This window comes from Aedes albopictus, chromosome 3 (assembly GCF_035046485.1).
Source record: "Aedes albopictus strain Foshan chromosome 3, AalbF5, whole genome shotgun sequence".
In the NCBI taxonomy this organism is placed as follows: Eukaryota; Metazoa; Arthropoda; class Insecta; order Diptera; family Culicidae; genus Aedes; species Aedes albopictus.
The window spans coordinates 362118887-362143859 of record NC_085138.1 but is presented as its reverse complement, the minus strand read 5'-3'; the positions used below and the strand labels follow the sequence as shown (position 1 = coordinate 362143859).

General features: G+C 42.3%; 1 protein-coding gene across 5 annotated transcripts in view; it reads right to left on the bottom strand.

Annotated features, from left to right (window-relative positions):
* LOC109416894 (RNA-binding protein fusilli) overlaps window positions 1–24973 on the bottom strand; it is a 280572-nt gene that overhangs the window by 233832 nt on the left and 21767 nt on the right. The window contains exon 1 of one of the 5 annotated variants that reach the window (XM_062855430.1): window positions 7447–7751. The exons of the other annotated variants lie outside the window; for them this stretch is intronic. The gene's annotated coding sequence lies outside the window, so the exon portion shown is untranslated. Of the gene's footprint in view, window positions 1–7446; window positions 7752–24973 lie in introns of those variants that run through there. 5 annotated transcript variants of the gene reach the window in all.

Sequence of the window (24973 nt, the reverse complement as noted above, 5' to 3'; positions counted from 1 at the left end):
TCACTTAACCCTATAGGTATCATTTTAGAAGTATGTAACAAGGAAAAAAGGTTTTTGAAAATTTTAAGATTTTGTATGGACAAAAGTCCTCAACAGATCAGAGTCATGCACGCTCAGTATAGTTGACTAATACTTTTTGGCAAATATCCATGTGGATGTGGTTTGGCATGCAAAGTATGTGCAACAAATACCCGCCATTTCAGGCAAATTAGCACATAAAGGGTATGTGCTGCAAATGGTATGAGTTACAGGTGTATGACGCTTCCTCAAATGTATGAGTCGCACTAAGTTTACCTCCATTAAATGGATGAAATGTAGACTTTTATGATTTATGACTTTCGGCAGACTGTAGTGGGCTGGACACATGAAACGAACGCCAAACAAATTTAAACTCGTTGTCAAGACTTTGACATTCGTTTCTCTCTAAATGGTTTCAAATTTATTAATAGAAAGGGGACTTTTTCTAGCGGAGTTTATGTTCATTAGATTTGCGTAATACCATATCATATGGGAAAAGTGGTAAACTACTAAAATCGAATTTATTTTAATTTTCCCCGATGTAAGATTTTTTAACCTCCAGAATCTTAATATATACAGCTAAGGTTAACTTATAACGAAAAAATATTTTAGGTTCATGAAAGTGCGATAACAATCCTGTTTCAACACACCGTGCGTCAGCAGGAAGAACGAGATTGCGAAGCGATGGAAGAGCTGTACCGCGCGAGTAGATCAACTGCCAAGCGAGCTACTAAAATACGGTGCAGAAGCACTGGTTAGAGCACTACAGCAGGAGGAAGTATTACCGGAGGGATGGATGGAAGGTATCGTGTGTCCAATCTACAAAAACGGCGTCAAGTTGGATTGCGGGAACTACCGCGCGATTACACTACTGAGCGCTGCCTACAAGATACTCTCTCAAATTTTATGCCGCCGACTATCACCGATTGCAAGAGAGTTCGTGGGGCAATATCAGGCTGGATTCATGGGTAAACGCGCTACAACGGACCAGATGTTCGCCATGCTCCAGGTGTTGCAGAAATGCCGCGAATACAAGGTGCCCACACATCACTTGTTCATCGTTTTCAAATCGGCGTATGATACAATCGATCGAGAACAGCTATGGCAGATTATGCACGAATACGGATTCACGGATAGACTGACACGATTGATCAAAGCGACGATGGATCGAGTGATGTGCGTAGTTCGTGTATCAGGGACAGTCTCAAGTCTCTTCGAATCTCGCAGAGGTTTACGGCAAGGTGATGGTCTTTCGTGCTTGCTGTTCAACATTGCGTTAGAAGGTGTAATAAGGAGAACGGGGATAAACACGAGTGGGACGATTTTTACGAAGTCCGTTCAGCTGCTTGGTTTCGCTGATGATATTGATTTTGAAGCTCGTAAATTTGAGACGATGGCGGAAACGTACATACGACTAAAGAGTGAAGCCAGACGAATCGGATAGTCATTAATGTGTCGAAGACAAAGTACATGATGGCAAAGGGCTCCAGGAAGGAACCACCGCGCCCGATACTCCGAATTTATATCGACGGTGATGAAATCGTTGAAGAATTCGTGTACTTGGGCTCACTGGTGACCGACGACAACGACACCAGCAGAGAAATTCAGAGGCGCATTTTGGCAGGAATTCGAACTTACTATGGACCCCGCAGAACTCTACCATCGAACAAAGTTCGCCGTCATACGAAGTTACTTACGATTTTACTGGTATAATCGGAGTTCAACAATACAGGCACCACTCCCCACTTTAATTCAACTTTAATGCTTTATATAGAGTAATGCATGTCAATATATGTGCGTTATTTATGCAATACGTACAGCTTTAACAGCGTGATTATTTGGGAATACTTTCAGCCAGTTGCTGGAAAACTAGGTACTAGTGCTTAGCTTGTCAGATCTTAGGTTATAATGCATCAGAAAGAGAGTTGATTGTGTTTATTGATAATTTAGAGAAAACTTTCCGTTTTACGGTAGAACGAAAAGCTACCGCAGCTGTCAGACTACTGATTTCCACTGAGGTATCATCGATTTACCCTAGCGAACCCTAGCGATGCCTTGGATAGCCTTGAATACGACGCCGATGATCATTGTTTGTTGTCGGTTTTCAGTGTAATTCACCTTGCAAGCATGCTTTGATTTTGCCTTCAGTTTCAATGATAGAATGATTTTCAAGCCTGCGGTAGGACTTTGACAGCTGCGGTAGAACTCGGCGGCTACCGCAGGGTGGAAGTTTTTTCTAAAAATCCGCAACAGTCATTTAAAGATGCAATGAGTTTGTTTTATGCCACTGCGGGCGCACTCACTCGGGCAGTGCGTAAGCAAACTGAATTGAATTCATTTCATTTCATTTTCAAGTCATCTGTTGAATTCAACTCAAGAGGCCGAGGGAAATGGTTCACCTAGGATGAACCAAACGTCAAATCCACTTTTTCTATTCATCGAAACTTACGGGAGAAAACATGAATTTTGATGTGTAGTTCATCCAAGGGAGTAGAGAGGTCCCCTAGAGAATTGCTCATGTCAGAAGAATGGTGATGTTTACATATTTAACCCTCTAATACCCAAATTTTTGATTTTGATCTAAATATCATTTGTCGTCATCTAAAATCGATTTAAACCTTTTTTTTGAAGATGATTCTTTTTAATTCTCGATTTCGTGAATATCAGTTTTTGATTTTTCTCATTTTTATTTTTGAATATTCCCACACTTTTATATTTTTCCTGGTAGTCTATTTGGGGTACGGATTTTTTTTAGATAAAAACATTTTGAGATTTTATGATTATTGCCGAAATATTTTTAATTTATTTTTTTTCATGGAAAATTTTATTTTCCGTGTAATTTTAAGGAAAATAATTTTAGAGTGTATTCGATTCCCTTAAACTATTAAACTAGGATAGAATGATTTGGGAAAAATTTAAGATATGTTAATTGCAGCGAATGAAAGCAAAATAAACAATGACTTCTGAAAGGTGACTAAAACATAAATTTTTCAATGATTTTTAAAAAATGTAAGTACGCTTTAAAATACACCAAAAATTATTTTGAGATATACAAAACAGTCCTGAATATCAGCCAAAAATATAAAAATTTTGATTTTCCACGAAACAAAAATTACAAAAATGCTTAATCTATACCCCGTCTAAAGGCGGGATTGGGTATTAGAGGGTTAAATCGCATTCAATTAAGCATATTCAATTGACTTGCTTACAGTCACTTGCACTGTGTACGCAGCAGACTGTGCCCGCGAGCGGCTGCGTTATCTCTGTTTCATGTTGTTCTGAATCTAATCGAGAAACGGCGGCTATGCCATCGGGCAATTTTACCACAAAATATGCTTGCAAAGTAGGCAGGCTTAGATTCCAAATCTGAGTTCAACAGGTTTCATAAAACCCCCAATGACGAAGAGAACAAAACTGCCAAAAATAATAAGTTAGCGAATTCCTGGAAGAATTTCTGTAGGAATCCCTGGATAAAAATTTGAAGAAATCCATGTCTGCAGTAATTTCTGGACGAATTATTGAAGGAATACTTGAATGGACTCCTAATGGATTTTTTAAGAAATTCCTGGATTATTTTTTGAATAATCTCTAGTACATTTTCTGAAAAAATTTCTGGAAGACATTTCTGCTGAAATAGGGTCTTGTACCATTTGGGCAGGTGTACCTATTTTGGGTACTTGCCGCTATAACTAAGTCAATTTCAAACCGATTGATTTGAAATTTTGTATAGAGTTAGGCACGTACAGTATCTAACGCTGTACAAGAATTCAAATCAATCGATTTGAAGTTATAGCGGTAAGTGCCCAAAATAGGTACACCTGCCCAAATGGTACAAGACCCTACTTCGAATAATTCCAAATGCAACTATTGGAGCTATCTCCAGCGGTATTCTGGAAGAAATAAATGTAGAAATATTTGAAGGAATATCTGAAGGAATGTCCGCAGAAATACTTTAAAGGTTCTCCGAAGAGATTCCTGAAGGAAACCTCGAAAACAGTACTTGAACAATCACTGGAATAACCTTTTAAAGATATCTCAGAAAAAATCCCCAAAGAAAAGTATGGTGGAATCCCTAGATGAATTTTTGAAGGAATATCTTGAAGAATTCCAGATGGAATCACTGCAGAGGAATTGTTCATACTCATATAGTTTACGACACTAGAAACAAATCAAAAACAGTCATTTTGATTTCTCAAAAATGCAATGCCTGTATGCATATTCACATTTCGGGCGCCCATGCCGCTTTGAAGTCAAATTCATAATCGGAATTGGCTGTAAATCTATGCGAAAAGCTAGAATTAGACAAATGTCATCGTGTCAGACGACATTGATTTGAGGCTTTCTTATGTTTATTGAACTTCGTTTTACCGCTCGTGTCGTGTGTAAGAGGTAACGGTAGCGCACGAATGTAACAGAGCAAGCTGACACCCAACTGCGGCAACGAAATGAAGGTAGTGAAAAATGTCGAATGTTTACAATACTGGAAGAAGTAGACGAAAACGTTGGTTTCGTTGTGAACTTGGGTAATGCACATTTTTTTTATCTGTAGTGCCGGGAATGGGGTCAAAACCCTACGTGGTGAACGATATTTAACATCTGCTTAAGTTGGCACAAACCAATGTTGCATTGAGTGGGTAGTCACTGTCACAACAAAATCATGCGAGCGATTTTAAGTTTGTGTAAGTTTGCAAGCCCGATGAACGGCATGGGATTTGGTAGATTTGGCGTAGGTCTTACTCATATCTGAACTAAGAATTTTGAGCGTGTAGACCGAATGGTCATCAGACCCTCGTTTTTCATATACTCTTACATAATAGATTGGAAGAAGCGGAGAGCGAGGAAATGGAACTGCTGTGCCGTTCACAAGAATCATGTAAGTTCTACCATAAGCTCAATGCATCCCGCAAAGGCTACGTGCCGCAAGCCGAAATCTGCTGGGATAAGGACGGGAGCCTCCTGACGGACAAACGTGAAGTGATCGAAAGGTGGAACCAGCACTTCGACGAGCACCTGAATGGCGAAGAGATTGTAGGCACGGGGGATCAAGGCAGCGGACGAAATGACTATGTTGGTGCAGCAGAGGACGGGAACGAACCAACTCCCACGCTAAGGGAAGTTATGGATGCTATCCACCAGCTCAAAAATAACAAAGCGGCTGGTAAGGACGGAATCGCAGCAGAACTCATCAAGATGGGCCCAGAAAAGTTGGCCTAAAGTAAATGAGTTCGTGGGAAGATACCAAGCCGGTTTTATCGACGGCCGGTCGACAACGGACCAGATCTTCACCGTACGGCAAAATCCTCCAGAAATGCCGTGAATACCAAGTCCCAACGCATCACCTGTTCATCGACATCAAGGCGGCATACGATAGCATAGATCGCATAGAGCTATGGAAAACCATGGACGAGACAGCTTATCCGGGGAGCTTACCAGACTGATAAGAGCAACGATGGACGGTGTGCAGAACAGCGTAAGGATTTCGGGTGAACTATTCAGTTCATTCAAATCTCGACGGGGACTACGACAAGATGATGGACTTTCCTGCCTACTATTTAACATCGCCCTGGAAAGTGTTATGCGAAGAGCCGGGTTCAACAGCCGGGGTTCGATCATCACGAAATCCGGCCAATTTGTCTGTTTTGCGGATGACATGGATATTATTGCCAGAATATTTGGAACGGTGGCAGAACAGTACACCCGCCTGATACGTGAAGCAGCAAAGGTCGGACTGGTGGTGAATGCGGCTAAGACAAAGTACATGCTGGTAGGTGGGACTGAGCGAGACAGGACAAACCTTGACAGCGATGTTACGATAGACGGAGATGTTTTCGAGGTGGTAGAAGAATTCGTCTACCTCGGTTCCTTGCTAACGGCTGACAATAACGTGAGCCGTGAAATACGAAGGCGCATCATCAGTGGAAGTCGTGCCTACTATGGGTTCCAGAAGAAACTGCACCAAATGTACCATGTACAAGACGGTAATAAAACCGGAGGACCTGCAAGCACTCGGAGTTTTCGAGCGACGCGTGCTAAGGACGATCTTCGGCGGTGTGCAGGAGAACGGCATGTGGCAGAGAAGGATGAACCACGAGCTCGCTCGGTGAACCCAACATCCTGAAAGTGGCTAAAGCTGGACGGATACGGTGGGCAGGACATGTTGCGCTAATGCCGGACAACAACCCTGCAAAGTTAGTGTTTGCTAACCATCCGGTTGGTACAAGAAGGCGTGGGGCGCAGAGAGCACGATGGGCGGACCATCGTGATTCTCGGTCGGACCAGGAATTTTTCGTAAAAGAAATTTCCTTAACTTCCTTGGCCATAGAGTATCTTCGTGCCTGCCACACGATATACACATGCAAAATTACCATTGGCAGATGAAGCTCTCAGTTAATAACTGTGGAGTTCTCATAGAATACTAAGCTGAGAAGCAGGCTTTGTTTAGAGACGTTTGGCCAAGAAGAAGAGGAAAACCACACTGTTTTACCAATCAGAGCCAAATTCACCAACTAAGGGGTCCACTTTTGGATCAATTACGCTATAAGTTCAGATTAGCAGATACGAAGTACACCTATAACCCATAAATTTAGCATAGAGACAATCACGTTATAAATTTAGCGACCCATATAGCGAAATATTTCATATCCCTAATATGTTATTTTACGCATAATTGTTCAACATAAAATGGAATTTCCTATGACTATGAAGTATACTGAGGCTAGATATGTGTAGAACGACAATACAACAAGATATCCGAATAAGTATTTATTCAACAGCAGTCAGGTTCCATTCAGCATACTCAATTTTCCCACCACGTCATACCCAATGGCCACCACATCGGGACAAAGCAGATAATAGTCAAAATTTAATGCCTAGCCCGTCACTGTCAACAAACCACACGTACGTAACAAATTAACACCGAAATTATCCCGCGCACACACAATCGCGACCATTCAATTCAACCAACAACCAAACCCATCCAGTGAGTTCGGCGGACTCACAGCCGTCTTCTTGCCAGACGTGAAATTCCAAAACAGGTTGAAGACGGCGGCGCGGTCGGTCGGTGGCAGTGGTAGCCATCTCCTCTCCATCGCATCGCTTTAGAAGAGGTATGTATAACTGACCTAACCCGGAAAGCTGTCCAAGCGAGCTGAATTGAACTGAACCAAACTGAACCGAACGCGCCGCCACGCACTTTAACTAGAGGGGTCTGGGGTACGCACCATTTGGAATGTTCACGCCAAAACGATTCCAATGCAGAAATTAACACACCGAATCATGTACTTGAACAATTCGAGACAGACCTCTTATCAGTTTGCACAAATTGACGACGCACCTTAAACGAGATTCGGACAATATGTTGCCGTTCAATGAAAAAAGCAACTCCCGAACAGTCGAGGTTTTGTAGGTCAAGCACTATATATCACTCACCTTACAAGACGATTCAAAGTAACACGAATAATTAACAAAATTCACTCATAAAAAACTTACAAACAATAAAAACAATTAAAATGTAATATCGTTAAGGTGAATCCGACCGCACTCTCTAAATAGCTCCCGACAACACAAACTATTGAACTGAACAAACGAGCAGCATAGCACAAGCACAGTGAGTGAGTGAGGTGAGGCCGCACTGGACGACTACGTCGTCGTCGTCGTCAATGATGATCAACAATGACGATGATGACGACGGATAATGATGGGGAGAGATTCCAAATTACACCAGGTAAAGCTAGCAAGCAAGCAAGCACACGCATACCCTCAGGTGAAAAGCCCATGCGTACCAAGCCAATACAAAGGTAGATACGCACCAGCACAGCACACGGTACTTGTTGAATTACGATGCACGGACGAATGATGACGACGGGTAGATGGCAATACCTACTTATCTCACGCACACCTGTTGCGCGGTGTTGGTTGTTGGTATGTGTGGGCAATACCATGACAACAAAAATAACAACAAAAATTCATTGGAAACGAGTAGATCATGCAACAGGTTTGAACAATCTTCTTTAACGAAATGATAGAGCTTTGTAGGGTCTTGTCGAAGGCGTTGTATCTTTCACTTAGTAAGGTGTTGATCATGGGTTCAATTCTCAAGCCAGTCACCGACAACTTTTTGTCAAACAGACAGGAACCGCCAATTGTTACTGATTCTCGTTTGAATAGCTGTTCTAACGAAACAGACTACTGAATAGTACATTTTGCAAACATTACAGTCTGTGATTACAATGTCGTACAACCTCAAAAAGATTACCTCGTTACATTGCGATGTACTATGGATACCAACGACCATGAATTGCAAGCATAAATTCAATGGCGAAGGTGATAGATTCTGAACTCTACGAGTCTTGACAAAAAAAAATACTGTTATTTTATCGAGTCCCAGAAGAAGATCCTCAACAGACCGAAACGTCGGCAAGATAAAATAGCAATACAATTTTCGTTTTTATTAAGATTTGAAAGGCCTCCAATATGGCCATCTTTCTTCTTCTTCTAAGCGTGACGTCCTCACTAGGACAAAACCTGCTTCTCAGCTTAGTGTTCTATGAACACTTTCACAGTTATTAACCGAGAGCTTCCTCTGCCAATGACCATTTTGCATGTGTATATCGTGTGGCAGGCACGAAGAAACTCCATGCCCAAGAAAGACATGGAAATTTCCTTTACGAAAAGTTTCTGGATCGACCGGGAGTCGAACCCGTCACCCCCAGCATGGTCATGCTGAATACCCACGCCTATACAGCTGTGGCTATATGGGCCCTCTGAAAATGGCCATTCTTCTAGAGTATAAATTCAACGGTCGAAAAGTAGTCAACATGTAGGCTCTGTAGACCTTGGGAATCCTGAGCAGCAGAACGTTTTGTAATGTCAATGTCAGTGTCCGACAACAGTAAAAAGAACTGCTCGTTGGATCGTGACGCATAATGGATATCAACGGATGATAACCGCAAACGTAAATTCAATGATGGTTGGGGTAGATTACGTTGAACATGAAAGTCATGAACTCAGGGACATTTTGCAAACCTTACAATGTTAAACCACCGTAAAAAGGACTTCTCGATAACAACGATCAAAAATCACAAGGTTATATTGAATGACATGGCGATTGGCAACTGTTCTAGATCATGTTTATCATGAAAGCCTTAACTCCAAGATAGTTTGGCTTATGATTGCTATCTGAACATGTTAACCACGGAAACAGCTGGTCATTCATATCTTGTTGCCTTAAAAGTATTCTAACACACTCGTCCCATAAATTTTATTGCATTGATTACATTCAGGCGCCTAGAGAGTATATGACTGGAGTTCTATAGCTTGGAAGCCTTAGGGTTGATCTAGATTTATTACACATGTTCATCGAAGTAAATAAGACATCTTGGATCTGCGAAACCTGTTTCCGATGACAAAAGCCATGAATGTAAACAGTTTCGAGCATTTCTAAAAAATGCATATGAAAGCGGATTCGCGAAATGAAGACAAATTTCAAATCGAAAACGATTAACACTTCCAAGTCTTTGAAGAAGATGTAGTAATGCACATCGAAACATCGGATGAAGGAGAATATCTGAACGTTTTAATGCATTTGCGATACCCTATATTACAAATATATAAAGTTTGCTTTTCCTCTCAGTATTTGAAGGGTTTATTTTAAGGGATATTGTTTCCACCTAATCGATTCACCGGACTTCAGATATTGGAGAATGAATATTTACTCCGTTTCTGTATTCTCTAAGAAGTCTCTGAACGTATGTTTTCGTAAAGCTCCGGACGTATTACTCAGGTAATTCCTGAACCCAGAATACTTGAAAAATCCATAGAAGCTTTCCAGAAAAAAATCTGCGGTAAATAACTGGAGGGATTTTTGGAAAAATGTCTGCTAGTTAACGATTAGTGGTAGTTCGGCTTTGCAGTCAACAGAATGATCGTTTAGGATTCGTCCCTACGTTTCGGAAATTTTTGGTGCTTTCTACAGGAAAAAAAACATGAATATCGTTCATAATTTTCCCCTGAAGAAGACACCAACAACTGCCGAAACGTAGAGACGAATTCTAAACGGTCATTCTAGAGATCTCGACCTGTTGACTGCAAAGCCGAACTCCCACCAATCGTTATCCCCAAAACAGTCGAATCCTCGAACATCCACAATGTTTGCAGGTATTTCCTGGTTTGCATGGGATGCAATGAGGTTAGACATGAAAAAAAATGGAAGTTCCCCTGAAGCAGTCCCTGGAGGTGTACCTGAAGGTATTTCTAGATGTATTCTTGTAACGACTGGAAGTATGCAAGAAAAAAATACATGGACGTATTTCAGGAGAATTTTTTGAAAGCAATGTTATTAGAGCCACTTTCCATGGCAGCAGAGTCCCGAAATGTATCCTAAATCATGATCAGGTTTCACATTAGCTTGCGACATTCCAGAACTGCTAGATAAATCTACCCCTTCTCTGCTGGCACCAGCTTTCCGGAACATCCGGCGATGTAGCCAGTGAAACCTAAAATTGATAGAAACATGTTCCATTAGTATTGTTTTGCTCTATCTCTCTCTCTAACTAAATCCTAAAGTTTGACAAGTCGCAAGCCAGGTTTCAGAACTGATTAAAAAGGTGGCCTTGGGACAGCAGGTTCCCGAAGCATCCGGATAAGTGACCAGTGTAACCATAAAAATTTGTATCAATAGTCTTACCTTGCATAATCATGAAGTTGAATACGTCGCAAGCTAGGTTCCAGAACCGGTCAAGAAGTGGCCACATCCCTGAATGCACCAGGTTCCCCGAACATTCGAAAAAGTGTCCGGTGTGTCCAAAATCTCTGAAATCATGTTCAAATAGTCTTGTCTTGTAAAATCATGAATCACAAGCTAGGTTAAAGAGCTGGTCGGAAAAGACTTATACAGACTAAAATGACTATTACACCGTCTTCGGCCAGAGGCCGCACAGACTGAACATTACTAACATTAGACAACGAACAACGCATATAACACCCAGTGGACCAGTGGAGAATTTTCGGTTGACAAAAAGTTTTCCCCGACTGGAGCGGGAATCGAACACACACTCCGAGGCTTACACCGCTAACCACTCAGCCACGAAGCCCATGGGTGGATGCCCCCCGCAGGAATGATCGATGCATTCAAATTCTCTGGAAACAAGTACAATTTCTCAAGCAAGTTTGGTTGAAACACGGTTGAGAACCAGAATTTTTAAGTTCAACGGGTTCCAGAGTGCTCCGGCGGGTCTCAAAGGCATTCCAGGGGGTATCGAGACTTATTAGGGGTTCTTAGAAGCGTTTCGACGGGTTTCAGGGGTGTTTTCGTTGGTTTAGGAGGGTCTCAGGTGCGTTACGTGAGGTCCGCGGGGGTTTTTAGAGGCATTTCAGGAAGTTTCAGAGCATTTTTGTTGGGTTTCAGAGGCGTTCTCGGTGGTTTTGGAGGGTTTCAGGTGCGTTATAAGGGGGCCAAGGGGATTTCAGGGGGATTCCGGAGATATTTGAAGAATTTCGGGCAGAATTTCGGAGGCATTCCAGAAAGCTTCAGAGCATTTTCGGTTTCGGATGCGTTGCAGAGGCATTTTCGGAAGTTTCAGAGGTTCATAGGTGCGTTACATAAGGTCGTAAGGGATTTTAGGGGCATTTCGATGGCATTTGAGGAAGTTTCAGTGCATTTTCGAATTGAAATAAACTCAAGAAGCAACATCTGTTTGACACTAATGAAAATTCGATCGAGTCAAACAAGATGTTTGAGCAGTGGTTTCTTTTTGAACAAATATTTGACCCTGCGTACTAACAGCTTAAGGCATTTTCGGTGGTTTCTCATAGTTACAGGTGCGTTAAAAGGAGGCCAAGGTGGTTTTGAGATACTTGGGAGACATTTCAGGAAGTTTCAGAGGATTGTCGGGGGTTTCAGGAGGTCTCAGGTGCGTAACATGGCCTACGAAGGGGTTTTAAGGGGATTTCGGAGAATATCAGGAAGCTTCAAAGGATTGTTGGCGGGTTTCAGAGGCGTTACGGTGGTGTTTTCGGTGGTTGTGGAGGGTCGCACTTGCATTGCGGGGGCTGAGGAGATTTAAGCGAAACTTCAGAGACATTGAGGGGGATTCGAAGACATTTCAAGAAATTTAAGAGCATTTTCGGCGGGTTTCAGAAGCGTTTTCGATGCCTTCGGAGGATCGCAGATGCGTCACATGAGGCCGAGAGGGTTTTAGGGGGATTTCAAAGGCATTTCAGGCAGCTTCAGAGGATTTTTGACAGATTTTAGAGTTGTTTCAGAAAGTTTCGAATGATTTTCAGGGACCCCTTCACAAAAACCCTTCAAACCCCTCGATAAGCCCCTAAAGCCTGCATAATCCCATTGATATGTCCATGAAATCCCCGTAATCCATTTCAAGTACCCCTACATACTTCTTTGGTTTACGCGTGTTCCTGAAACCCTTTTGATACGATCCTGATCTGAAATGCATCGAAACGCCCATGAAACTTCCGTGATCCCATTAAAAACCCATGAAATCATCACAATCAAATTGAAATGCTCCTGAAACTCCTTGAAACGCTTCCAAAAGGCTTTTGAAATCCCCTGAAACGCACCTGAAATGCTATCAAACGCACCTCTAGGATCGTCCTCAAAACGTTCTTGAAACCCCCTGAAAATCTCTAAAATGCCGCCCTTGAAAGCCTCCTGGGACCACATCCCCTCTGAATCACCCTTAAAGCCCCTTGTAACGTCCCTGATACTCCATTAATGCTATTGAAACATCCTAGAAATCCCTGTAATCTCATCAAAACACCAACGAAACCCGACGGAACGCCCCTGAACGGCAGCTGAAATCTCCTGAAACAAACCCCTAAAATGCCTCTGGAGCCTGTTGGAACCCCCTTTTTATGGACTCTCTGGGAGCTTCCTGGAAACCCCCTTGGCTTCATCTCAGAAACCCAGGAGCAAAACCTGTTCTCGAAACCGAGATACCCTCATTAAAGCCCTGACTTAGTTTATGTACAAAACTCCCTCTTTTTATGCACCCCAGCCAATGGCATAAAAAGGGGCTCCAGTGTAGTAAACAATTTAGAAATGGACATCAGATAATTATGCAAACAGTGAAAATTTAAGAATTTTTGATGGGCTTTACGAAAAGTTTAAGGTATTGGTCATTTTTAAAGGGTATCAGGTATCAGAAGGCCGGCTCCAGAGGCACGTTATCCTCCATTTGGGACATTTGTGCCATCGCCAAAATAACAGCCTATTTCATCATCTACCTGAGGCAAAAGGAAGGAAAAAGGATTTGGATGGGGATAGGGACAGGTAGGGAAATAGGAAAAATACCCTGGAAGAGGGTACTAACGCACAAGCGTACCACAATGGGTTCAAACAGCGCCCTGAAAAGGGCACTGTAATAACGCATAAAGCGAAAGAGAGCCTATAGCTCTTTACCACAGCGGGTTAAGAACAACAGAATATCCTGAAGATTCAGGTTTCTGAAGTCAGTTTCACTTAATAAGTGTTTACCGAATACTCGGAAACGCAGTTGCGCGAAAACTGGACAGTTACATATCAAATGATACGAAGTTCCATAATCGGATTCACAGCTATCACAGGCAAATGAATCAGCTTGCTGAATATTCGCCATGTGATAGCTGAGTCGGCAGTGGCCAGTCAATGCTTTGACCAGCATGCTGCAATTCTGCTTAGACAGATTAGTTAGATACTTCGCCACCCGTAGAGATGGCTCAGCACTATACAATTTGGTTTGACGACATGACTCCAAACTATTCCAGTATTGTTTGTGCTGAGTGGCAGCCCAGATGTCAATCTGAAGCTTTACCCAACACTTGGATACCGGAATAGCTGGCTCAGGGCCAATGAAGTCATGTGATGCTCCAGTGCGAGCAAACTCATCAGCCAATTCATTTCCAGCGATGGAAGAATGGCCAGGTACCCATACAAGGTGAACAGCGTTTGCTGAATTCAGCTCCTCGATTTGAGTTCGACAAGCGATAACTATCTTCGACCTGGAGTTGGCCGAAGCAAGTGCTTTAATAGCAGCCTGGCTATCTGAACAGAAGTATATTACTTTGCCCATTACGTGCTGCTGAAGTGCTGATTGCACTCCACACATAAGAGCAAAGATTTCGGCCTGAAAAACGGTGCAGTGTCTACCAAGTGAATAAGACTGATACAGCCTTAGCTCACGAGAATAAACACCAGCACCTGCTCGACCTTCGAGAAGGGAGCCATCAGTGTAACATACGATGCCGTCTGAAATACTTCTTTCCAGATAACCAGATGTCCACTCTTCCCGGGAAGGGAATTTCGTGGAAAATGTCCTATATGGAAAATTACAAGCAATTGTAAGATCACTTGGAGCAAGGACAATTTTGTCCCAATTCACTAAAAGTGGAAACAACGAGGTGTGTGTTGATGTGCGGTTCACAGGAGTTTCCTCTAGTAGACCGAGTACCCGTAACCGGTAAGTGCAAGAAAGGGCTTCTTGTTTGAGATGAATGTGTAGTGGGGCAACGTCAAAGAGAACTTCGAGCGCTGCAGTGGGAGTTGAAGAGAACGCCCCAGACATCGCCATTAAGCACATCCTTTGGAGATGGCCTAATTTTGATTGGACCGTTCTCACTTCACCCTTTTGCCACCACACAAGACATCCATAAGCCAATATTGGCCGAACCACAGTTGTGAAGATCCATTTGATATACTTGGGTTTTAGACCCCAAGTTGTACCAAAAGTACGCCGGCATTGCCCAAAGGCCATACAAGCTTTCTTGATTCTGAACTCAATGTGAGGTGTCCAGGAAAGCTTGGAATCAAGAATGACTCCAACGTACTTTACCTGTTCAGTCACATCGATTTCAGAATCAAAGAGACGCAAAGGTCGAACGCCATTACGGTTTCGCCTTTCCGTGAAAAGAACAATAGATGTTTTACTCGGATTAACCGAAAGGCCATATTGGCGACACCAACCCTCAACTACCTGAAGGGCGTTTTGCATCAGGTCGAAAAGGGTGCTGATGCACATACCAACTAACAATGTTAGGTAGTCGTCGGCAAAACCATAAGTAGGAAAACCGCTATTATTGAGTTGCCTCAATAGCGTATCTGCTACGAGATTCCACAAAAGCGGTGATAAGACTCCCCCTTGGGGGCATCCACAAACACTCAATTTCCTAATCCCTGCTAGACGCAATGTCGAGAAGAGATATCGGTTTTTGAGCATTTGGTGAATCCAATTGGAAATCATTGGAGATATACCATGACTCCGTGCGGCTTCCAATATGGCATCGAAAGGCACGTTGTCAAAGGCACCCTCGATATCTAAGAAAACACCCAAACAAGATTGCTTTTGAGCGAATGCTTTCTCGATATCGTAAACAACCTTGTGTAAAAGAGTCACAGTGGACTTACCAGATTGGTAGGCATGTTGGTTCACATGAAGAGGCACGTTGGCCAGATGAACATCACGGATGTGATGATCCACAATGCGTTCTAAGCATTTCAGAAGAAAAGAGGTCAAACTGATAGGTCTGAAACTCTTTGCTTCTTCATACGACGCACGACCCACTTTCGGAATAAACTTTACAGTAATATCCCTCCAGGATTTGGGAATATACCCTGTAGCAAAACTGCAAACAAGTAGTTTTTTCAAAACATGTTTGAAATAATCAAATCCCTTCTGAAGCAAAATAGGATAAATCCCATCTGCCCCAGGAGATTTGAAAGGAGCAAAGCTATTAAGAGCCCACTCAATCGATTCTATAGTTACAATACTCCGAGCCGAAGCTAAAGAATCATAAATAACTACAAGAAAAAACATCAGGATCATCCGAAGATGTAATATCTACACATCCAGGGAAGTGTGTGCTGAATAAGCATTCCAGAACTTCCTCATCAGAGGAAGTCAGATCGCCATTTGGCAAACGAAGTTCGTTCACCCGGAAATCCTTAGATTTCGCAAGGATTTTGTTTAACCGACTGACTTCACTCAAGCTGGAAACATTTGTACAAAGGTTTTTCCAGCCGGATCGTTCAGCAGACCGGAGAGCTTTCCTGTAGGCCATGCGAGCCGACCTGAAAGCCTCCGAACCAGCCGAACGTCGTCTGTTCCAACTCTTTCTACATTGTTTCCTGAGTTTCGCCAGATCAGAGTTCCACCAAGGGGTTCCTCTTGTGATCTTCACAGACCGTAGAGGGCATGCTTCTTCAAAAGCTTCCATGATGAAGGTCGTTGTAGTATCAACGGCATCATCTAAATCACTTGGAGTGTCAATGGATGGTGAATATCCATGAAATTTGGCTGCAACCAAATCAGTATAAAGATCCCAGTTTGTTGACCGAGGATTCCTGAAACGCAATGTTTGCGAAGTAACATTTAAATGTTCAAAAAAGATGTAGCGATGGTCAGATAAAGATTCTTCATCTGACACATGCCAGTTGGTCAGCTCGTGACTAATTCTGCTAGAGCAAAGCGTTATATCTAACACTTCCTCTCTAGCAGATACCATGAAGGTTGGGCGGTTGCCTATGTTAAGTAATGCAAGATCTGTACTACTTAAGTACTCCATCAAACTGGAGCCTCTCAAGTTAATGTCTGAGCTGCCCCAGATGATATGGTGAGCATTAGCGTCACTGCCAACAATTAGCGGAAGGCCTTTTGAAGTGCAGTATGCGATGACTTGTTTGAAAGCATCCGTAGGGGATGGTTCATCATGCGGTAAATACACAGAACAATAGACGTATTTCCTGTTGAGGTTTCCAACAGATACATCAATTGTGATAGCACATACATCTCTGGTGGTTAGTTCAGAGATGAGTGTAGCAACTATTGCGTTGTTGACAAGCACACAGGCTCGAGGCATGACACGCGAGTTTACCATTTCATGTTTACTGAAAGTGGCAAACACCGGGTTCACAAGGTTTCCTAGATAGAAATTTCCCTTACGAAAGTAAGGTTCTTGTACCAAGGCCACTTGGGCTGTACCATTTTGCATAAGTCTGCAAAGATTGATCGTTGCTGTTCTTTTATGCTGAAGATTGATCTGAGCTATCTTAACCGTAGCCACTACCCAAACTAGGTAAGATTAAACTCTTCGCAACAACAGCACAACAAAGAACAGCAACAATAAAACCAAATCGGTATCGATTGGAAAACGCCAAAGGCGAGGATACACAGAATACACTGTGTAAATCGCATAATGCGAAACCATATAGGTGAAAATTTAAACTAATTAACAACATCTTCATAATCCCGCCCTTATTTAGCCTCAAGTGAGACTAAAGAAGGGCAGCTGATTGTCTCGGAGAAACACAAGGTCCACTGCACCATTGCTCCGGTTAGCGCAGTAAGGGCTACATACTGTGGAGGGCGCCCTGGTACTCCACAGGCTCCGTTAGCGGTTAGGTTTTTATTAGACCCCCCTAGCCATTCATTCCTAGGCACGGTAAGCATAAAGCCGCATCACACCATGAATTAGGGGTCACCTGTTGGTGGATTCTTACCACCGGAACAGGCGGTCCGTAGTGTTATTCTTAGCCAATTGAGACAATCGCTACCGACACTACACAGCTATCTAGGCTGATCGAGAAAAAGAAGTTAATATTGATGATCAACTTCATACGGACTCGAACAGCCGCGAACGGCAGCTGAAATCTCCTGAAACAAACCCCTAAAATGCCTCTGGAGCCTGTTGGAACCCCCTTTTTATGGACTCTCTGGGAGCTTCCTGGAAACCCCCTTGGCTTCATCTCAGAAACCCAGGAGCAAAACCTGTTCTCGAAACCGAGATACCCTCATTAAAGCCCTGACTTAGTTTATGTACAAAACTCCCTCTTTTTATGCACCCCAGCCAATGGCATAAAAAGGGGCTCCAGTGTAGTAAACAATTTAGAAATGGACATCAGATAATTATGCAAACAGTGAAAATTTAAGAATTTTTGATGGGCTTTACGAAAAGTTTAAGGTATTGGTCATTTTTAAAGGGAAAGATTACCTTTAAAAATCATTTTTGTCCGTTCTACGCATAAATGTCCCATGTTATATGCGATTGCCGACAATTGGGCGTCGAATAGCAGTGTAGGTGTTATTTTAAAGTTCACAAATCATTCATGGCACCCAAAATTTAACTTAATGTAGTAAGACACTACTTGACATTATTTATATACAATATTCCATTTTACGAGCCAATTTTATATTTTAGATTTGACGTGCTTTGATTTTGGATTTTAGGTGACGTACTAACACGGCAATGTTTAGGGTAACATGTCATGTGAATTCCCAATCATTTAGATTTACATAATACAGTCGACTCTCCATATCTCCATAGTTGAAGGGATTATCGTGATAAGGAGATATAGAGTTGAAGAACTGCTGCTGCAGATTGAAAGGACCGATCAAACCATCGAGGTAGGGAGAACATCGAAACATGGAGACTCGACTGTATGTATTATTTCTTACAAGAGATGTAAGAAACGAGCATCGACAGATATTGGTAAAACTCCGGCAAAACTAATAAAGCAAAACCTACACGCAACACTGGATGAATGAAAATCAAGTGTTCGGATTAGCGTTGGACAATTTTGAATCGACGTTTTTGTTCCGATTAATCGATTTTTTGAATCGATGTTGAAGCCCCACAAAACCGACCAAATCGATTTTTCTTTCGATTATTTTTTTTTTTTATTTTTTCAGAATGATTTCGAACATTTTTTGTTGTTCTCTTCATGAATGTTTCTTAATAATGTAGAAGATCCCCTCTTGGGAACCTTCTCGGGGTTATGGGGCAATCTCTGGGGATTCTAATGGAAGATCTTTCAATACTCCAGGAGAATTTCTCTCAGGATTCTAGGAGAATCCCTCTCAGGATTCTGGAAGGATCCGTCAGGTAGTTCTGGGGAATCCGTCTAAGCATTCTGGGAAAATTCCGAGGAAAAACTTCTCTCAGGATTCTGAGGGAATCCATCACAAGATTCCGGGAGAACCCACCTTGGGAATCTGAGGAAATCTATCAGGATTTTGGAAGAATTCCTCAGAAGATTCTGAGAGAATTCATGTCAGAAACTCGAGTAATCTCTCCCAGATTTCTAGGGGAATCCTTCATAGAATTCAGGGAGAATTCCTATTGGAAGAGTTTATCTCTCTTTTCTGGGATATGGATCTCTCAGGATGCTGGTGTGATAATTTTCAACATTTTGGAGGAATCTTTCACAAAATTTTAGAGGAATCCTCAGAATTATGGAAGAGTCTCTTTAAAAGTTCTGGAGGATTTTTTCTCAACAGTACTATATGGGAATACCCATTAGAATAATTCTAGGGAATCTCTAGATTCTAAGGGAATTCATTTCAGGACTTTGGAGTGTTCCTTACCAAGAGTGAAATCCCTTTCAGGATTCTAAGAAATTTCTGGATGATCTGGGCTGATTCCTCTAAGGATTCTGGAAGACCCTCCATTAGGACCCCACTCAGAATTCTGAAGAAATCTTTCTCAGTATTTTCAAGAACTCCTCTCAGATTTCTTGGAGAACCATACTCAGCATTTCTAATTATTTCAGAATTATTAATTATTTAAGAATCTCTCACGAGATTCTGGGCAGAATTCTCTAGAGAAATTTGGATTTTGGAGAATCCCTCGCATAGATTTTCTGATTGCTCTTTGGGTTCGGAAGAAATCCTTATCAGCATTCTGCGAGAATCCCATTAGAATTCTGTTTTCTGTGTTCTAAAGGGTTGCTCCCAGAAAACACTTTCAGGATTCTGGGAAAATCCCTCTTAGTAATCAGGGAAAATCCCTGACAAGTTTATGGGAAAATTCTCTTGAGATTCTGGTGTAATAGTTTCACTCTCAAGAGTTCTGGGACAATCCCTTCCAGAAGTTTAGCGGAGTCCTTTCAAAGATTCTAGGGGATCCCTCAGAATGTCGAATGTCTTTCAGGAATCTGCGGTAATTTTCTGTTTTATGTGAGAATACCTTCTTTGGAAATCCCGCCCAGTATTTTGAGGGAACCTTCCTCAGGTTTCTGGAGTAATTCTTAGGGTTCTAAGCTACCCTTTTCACGATTTAGGGTCATTTCTTTGAAGTTTCTTGGGGAATTCATCTTAGGAATCCGAAAATCTTTTGTTTTTGTGAGAATCTTCCACAATTTATCTCAAGGATGTGAAAGAACCGCTCTTGGAATTCCTCTCAGGATTCTGGGAGAATTCATCTTGAACATTTTGGGAGAATCCGAAGGGAAAGCTTCACTTAGGATTCTGAGACAATCTATGACAGGATTCTGGGAGAATTCCTCTCGGGACTCTGAGACAATCCTTCTCATAGATATGGAGTAATCGCTCTCAGGATTTTAGGATAATCCTTAACAGAATTCAGGGGGAATTCCTACCAAAATACCGGAAAAGTCTTGCTTTCTTTTCTAAATAGTAATGTCGCTCAGGATTCTGGTGAATTTTCAGCATTCTGAAGAAATCTCTCTCATAATTCGAGAGGAACTCCTTTCAGAATTCTTAAGGAGTCTCTTTAAGGATTCTGGAGGAATTTCTCTCAGTAGTCTGTGGGAATTTATCCCAGTACTATATGGGAATATTTCTCAGAGTTTAGGTGAATCTCAGGATCTCAGGATTTTTATTTCGATTCAAAAATATTAATTTACTTTTTTTTAGCATGCTGTCTCAATGTTATATCCATTTTCGTATCAGATTCGCGAAGTATTTGATGAGCACAAATAAAACATACCATAAACTTTAACTACATGCAGCAAACGAATCATTTTATAGTTTTGTAATATTTTATAATATCGAATCGATGTGAAAACATCGATTCAAAGCATTCGATTAAATCGGTGAATCGATTCTGCTGATCCGCTTCGAATCGATTCACAAAAATCGATGTCTCAGCCAGATTTGCCCAATGCTAGTTTGGATCCACAGTAGAACTATTTATCTTGTTCGTGACATCAGATTGACTGAAGCAGGGTGATATACTTCCAACTTTACTGATCAACAATGCACACGAAACTTCTTCTTCTTCTTGCTTCTGGTTGCTGCTTGTGCTAACAAACAGCGGAAAATGGCGCAGCGAACTAGCGCTATATTGCCAGTTAATTTTTGGTTTATACTCAATTAGAGTTTACTTTCTGGTGAGCACGCCGCGAACACGACCGAGCGTGTCGATCGCTGCAGTCGTACTCTAATGCACACGAAACAGTGATTAAAAGGGTTGACATGCTCCTCGATTTTGCGGACGATATTGATCTCATGGGCATCGATCGGGCAGTTGAGGAAACTTTTTTTTAAGATACGGACGCGTTCAATGCTTCCAGTGAACTTTGTTTTTGCTCTTTGAAGGGAGCACGACCCTAGACAACGGCCCTAGCATGCAACGCCCAGTGGCACAGTCGAAAATTTTTCCTAACAGCTACGGCGGGAATCGAACTCGTGCTCCTCAGCACGATGCGAGTAAGCGCTTGGTGACACTAGCCGCACGCTGTTTTGAAGAGAAGACAGCTAGGATAAGCTTGACGATAAACTCGACTAAGACGTGGAGTACCTGATTGCGGGTAGAGACATAGGTAGGTGTATGAAAAAGACCTGAAAATCCTAACAATTTGAGCAAACTGAAAGAACATCTTCCCGACGGAGATGGTAATATATTGAACGCTCAGCGCAGGAGTAAAATTACGTTATATCCATCACAACAATGAGCACAACACCGTTCCCGCCGTCATCCAGAATCGTACCACTCTAATCGCTATCTTCCTCGCAACTATCGTACATCAATACAAGAAGGAGAAAATCGAGCCATCCCACACCAATACCCCATCATGGAAGTCCCACATCTTACAACCACGGACGACCTGCATCACCTGTCGAGAGACTATACCATAGTAAGTAGCTAATGTACGAAAGAAGCCTACAGAAGATACCTGTCCGGTCCCATTGCCTCATCTCCGTTCGGCGGTGTAAAATTGAGCAACGCCGAGCGCCAACATACGGACACTGACTGGGATCTCGGGACTCACCTCATTAGAGAGGTGGGCTGCAGCCATGGCTCCCTTCGCCAACACCGTCTGAACTTGGATCCGGTCGAATGACTTACCGACCGACCGCCCTAAGCGGGACCTACTACTGACGACTGTGTATAGCTGTCGTGGCTCATAATCCGTTGGTTGTCGGATGGGATGCATCCCAGGTATTTTAACGCACTGCACCGCTCGCTCGACTGCCTGAGCAGTAGACGACTCTCACGGTTCCGCAGAGGAGGCTCACCTGTTTTCCAAAGTGAAACCTCCATTAGGCGGCGAGTGCGTTCGACGATTGGGATTGGGATCGTTCCGGTCGGTGTATGGTTGGTGCGTGGTGCGTGTGAGTGGAAGCGAGATGGGTGAACCGGTATGTTTATGCTGGTTTGTTTCTTTCCTAACAGTTTCAGCAGCGCACCTGTGGCTTCTTATGCTGGTCAGTGTTGCTGACGACTAAGAGGAAGCCAAGGAAGCATCGGGTAGAGGTATAAGCAATAGTACACGTGTCATTTTTAAAGGTATGCAGCGGCAGCGACGGCGGCGTTAGCGCTGTCTGTTGGACTAATTGACTTCTAATTTCGTGTTAAGTGCTATGGATGTCGAAGAAATTGCACTCCCGAGAAGGGGCATGCGCTTGAGGAAGGGGAATATTTCATACAATGTCTTATAGGTTCAAGTGTCTTGTTTGAAATCGAGCAATTTTAGATTACGTTTTAAAATTATTCTACACATCTCGTGGATGGGATCACAAGGACACAACTGCAATGATCTATTTTCTCCTTGAATTTCGAGCATTTCTTGAAGTTTCTATAATATTTTTCGCAGCATATCTATAGGGAACAATAATGACTTTCCAAGAAACCAAAAGTTACGTTTCCCATAACAAAATACACTTTCCAGTTTCACGAAGTCTCCAGTTAGCCTATGGATCGCCAATCCGGAGACGGCGGGTTCGATTCGCGTTCCGGTCGGGAAAATTTTCTCGACTCCCTGGGCATAGAGTAGAGTATCATGTCCCAGTGAGGACGTAGAGCCATAAAGAAGACGAAGAAGTTTCACGAAGTTTAGATAAAAATTCCGAATGGAACTTTCTTGTTGCTTAAGAAGCTCACACTGAACTTGTTCGGCAGTTCGCACAGAAGTCCCAACAAGATTCAGTGTAGTGCCTTTTAAGCCACTTGCAAACTGCTTATTCCCTTAAGGACAGACTATTTACATAGAATCCCAAAATGGCCGCCATAATGGCCGATTGGCACCTACTCACCATTTTCAAAGCACAAATCTCTTCGTAAACAAAACCAGCGCGCCCGATCTCCTTATTTTAAGGTTATTACAAGTGAGCAAGAACAAAGTAAAAAGTGCACTCTTATTTCAAGCTTGCTTCTTGAAATTTGTGCGCCTAAAGTTCTGATGCTCTGTTGAAGCGGGATTTCAGGAGTTTAGGACGTTTGTCCTTAACGCTCAAGGAACCCCACAATTAATATCTTGAACAGTTTCTTAGAGGTCATTGTAGGTGTTTTCTTTGTGCTCTAGCAGTTTCGTCCTTAAGCATGAGCACAAACATGATTTATCGTCTGCAATTGGCAAGCATCTAACAGACACTAGGTGGGATCAGTTGATTTTTTAATATCTAGATACTACCGTCTTCATTTCTGGCTGAAACAAACCAGATATCAACTGCGTAAGAATGCAGGTGGTCAGTTAATTAAGTTAATATAAGGGACTTCGAATGATATAATCTACATATGAGTAAATAGTGCTACATTCGATAGATTCGTGTCCTGACCGACTCAGGATCTTTTCGTTCTGGCAAATAACGTAGCAATTTTCAACAGTGCTTAGCTCGGAATTCTGGAAAGATTCACTGGAGAGATCTTAGGATTAACATCTGGAAAACTCAAGAAGAACACCGGAAGGAAATTAGGAAGAATTCTCTGAAGGATTCCCGGTGGGAGTTCTCGTATGAATCCTTTTAGAGAGGTCAACACTGAAAAAGTGAGAAAATGTGTGAAAAATAAAAAAAATAATTTCAATGATATTTTTCCATGGCTTCACCTTTTATGTTTGTTATTCCATCCCTAAGATATACGTGATTTTGTCATTCCGGATTCTAAATGAACATAGCCACTGACTGTTGGATGGACCATAGACTCACATCTTCATCGGTCTGGGGCCTGGGCCACGAAGTTTATGAGAAATCTCCAAAGGAATCCCTAAAGAAATCCACGAAGAACGAACCCTGATGAGAGATATTGTTTGAAGAGTCCCGAGAGAAGTCATTGAAGGAATCCCGGAAGGATTCCGTGAGGTAATCTCGAGAAGAATCTCTGACGAAATTGCGATCTCCCAAGCAATTTCGAATTAATCTTCTACCCTTTACCACGGAAGGAATCAATGAAAAAATCCCGCGAGAAATCTCTGAAGGAATCTCCGAAGGAATTCCCCTAAAAACTTTAAACGGAATCCCGGATGGAATCAATAAATAATGAATTTCAAATAACTCAACGTACATATGTACAGATGGGTAAATTATTGGTTAAATTGGGAAAAAATCCACAGCTTAGGTGAGATTTGAACTCACGACCCTTATTCGCTAGACAAGTGCTTTACCAACTAAGCTACCGAGCCAATTAATGACCCGGCAACTTAGTTTCAGTTTCAAACAATAAACAAATCGCTTTCGCTCTTCGTACATATGTACAACAGAGATGTTTATATTTGCGGTTTAGGGGAAGATGATATAAGTCCTGATAAACGACGTAGGTTGAACTTGCTCGAAGTTGCTGCATTTTGCTCTTACCCATTTGTCATCAAACGGGATATTCCAGCAGGTGGAAGCGTAGAAGATCAATGGAGCGCCATCAAGAACGCCTTCATCGCCACCGGCGAGAATAATTTGGGTGAGCTACGCACCCGGAGAAAGCAATGGATCACAGATGATACCTGGAGGAAGAT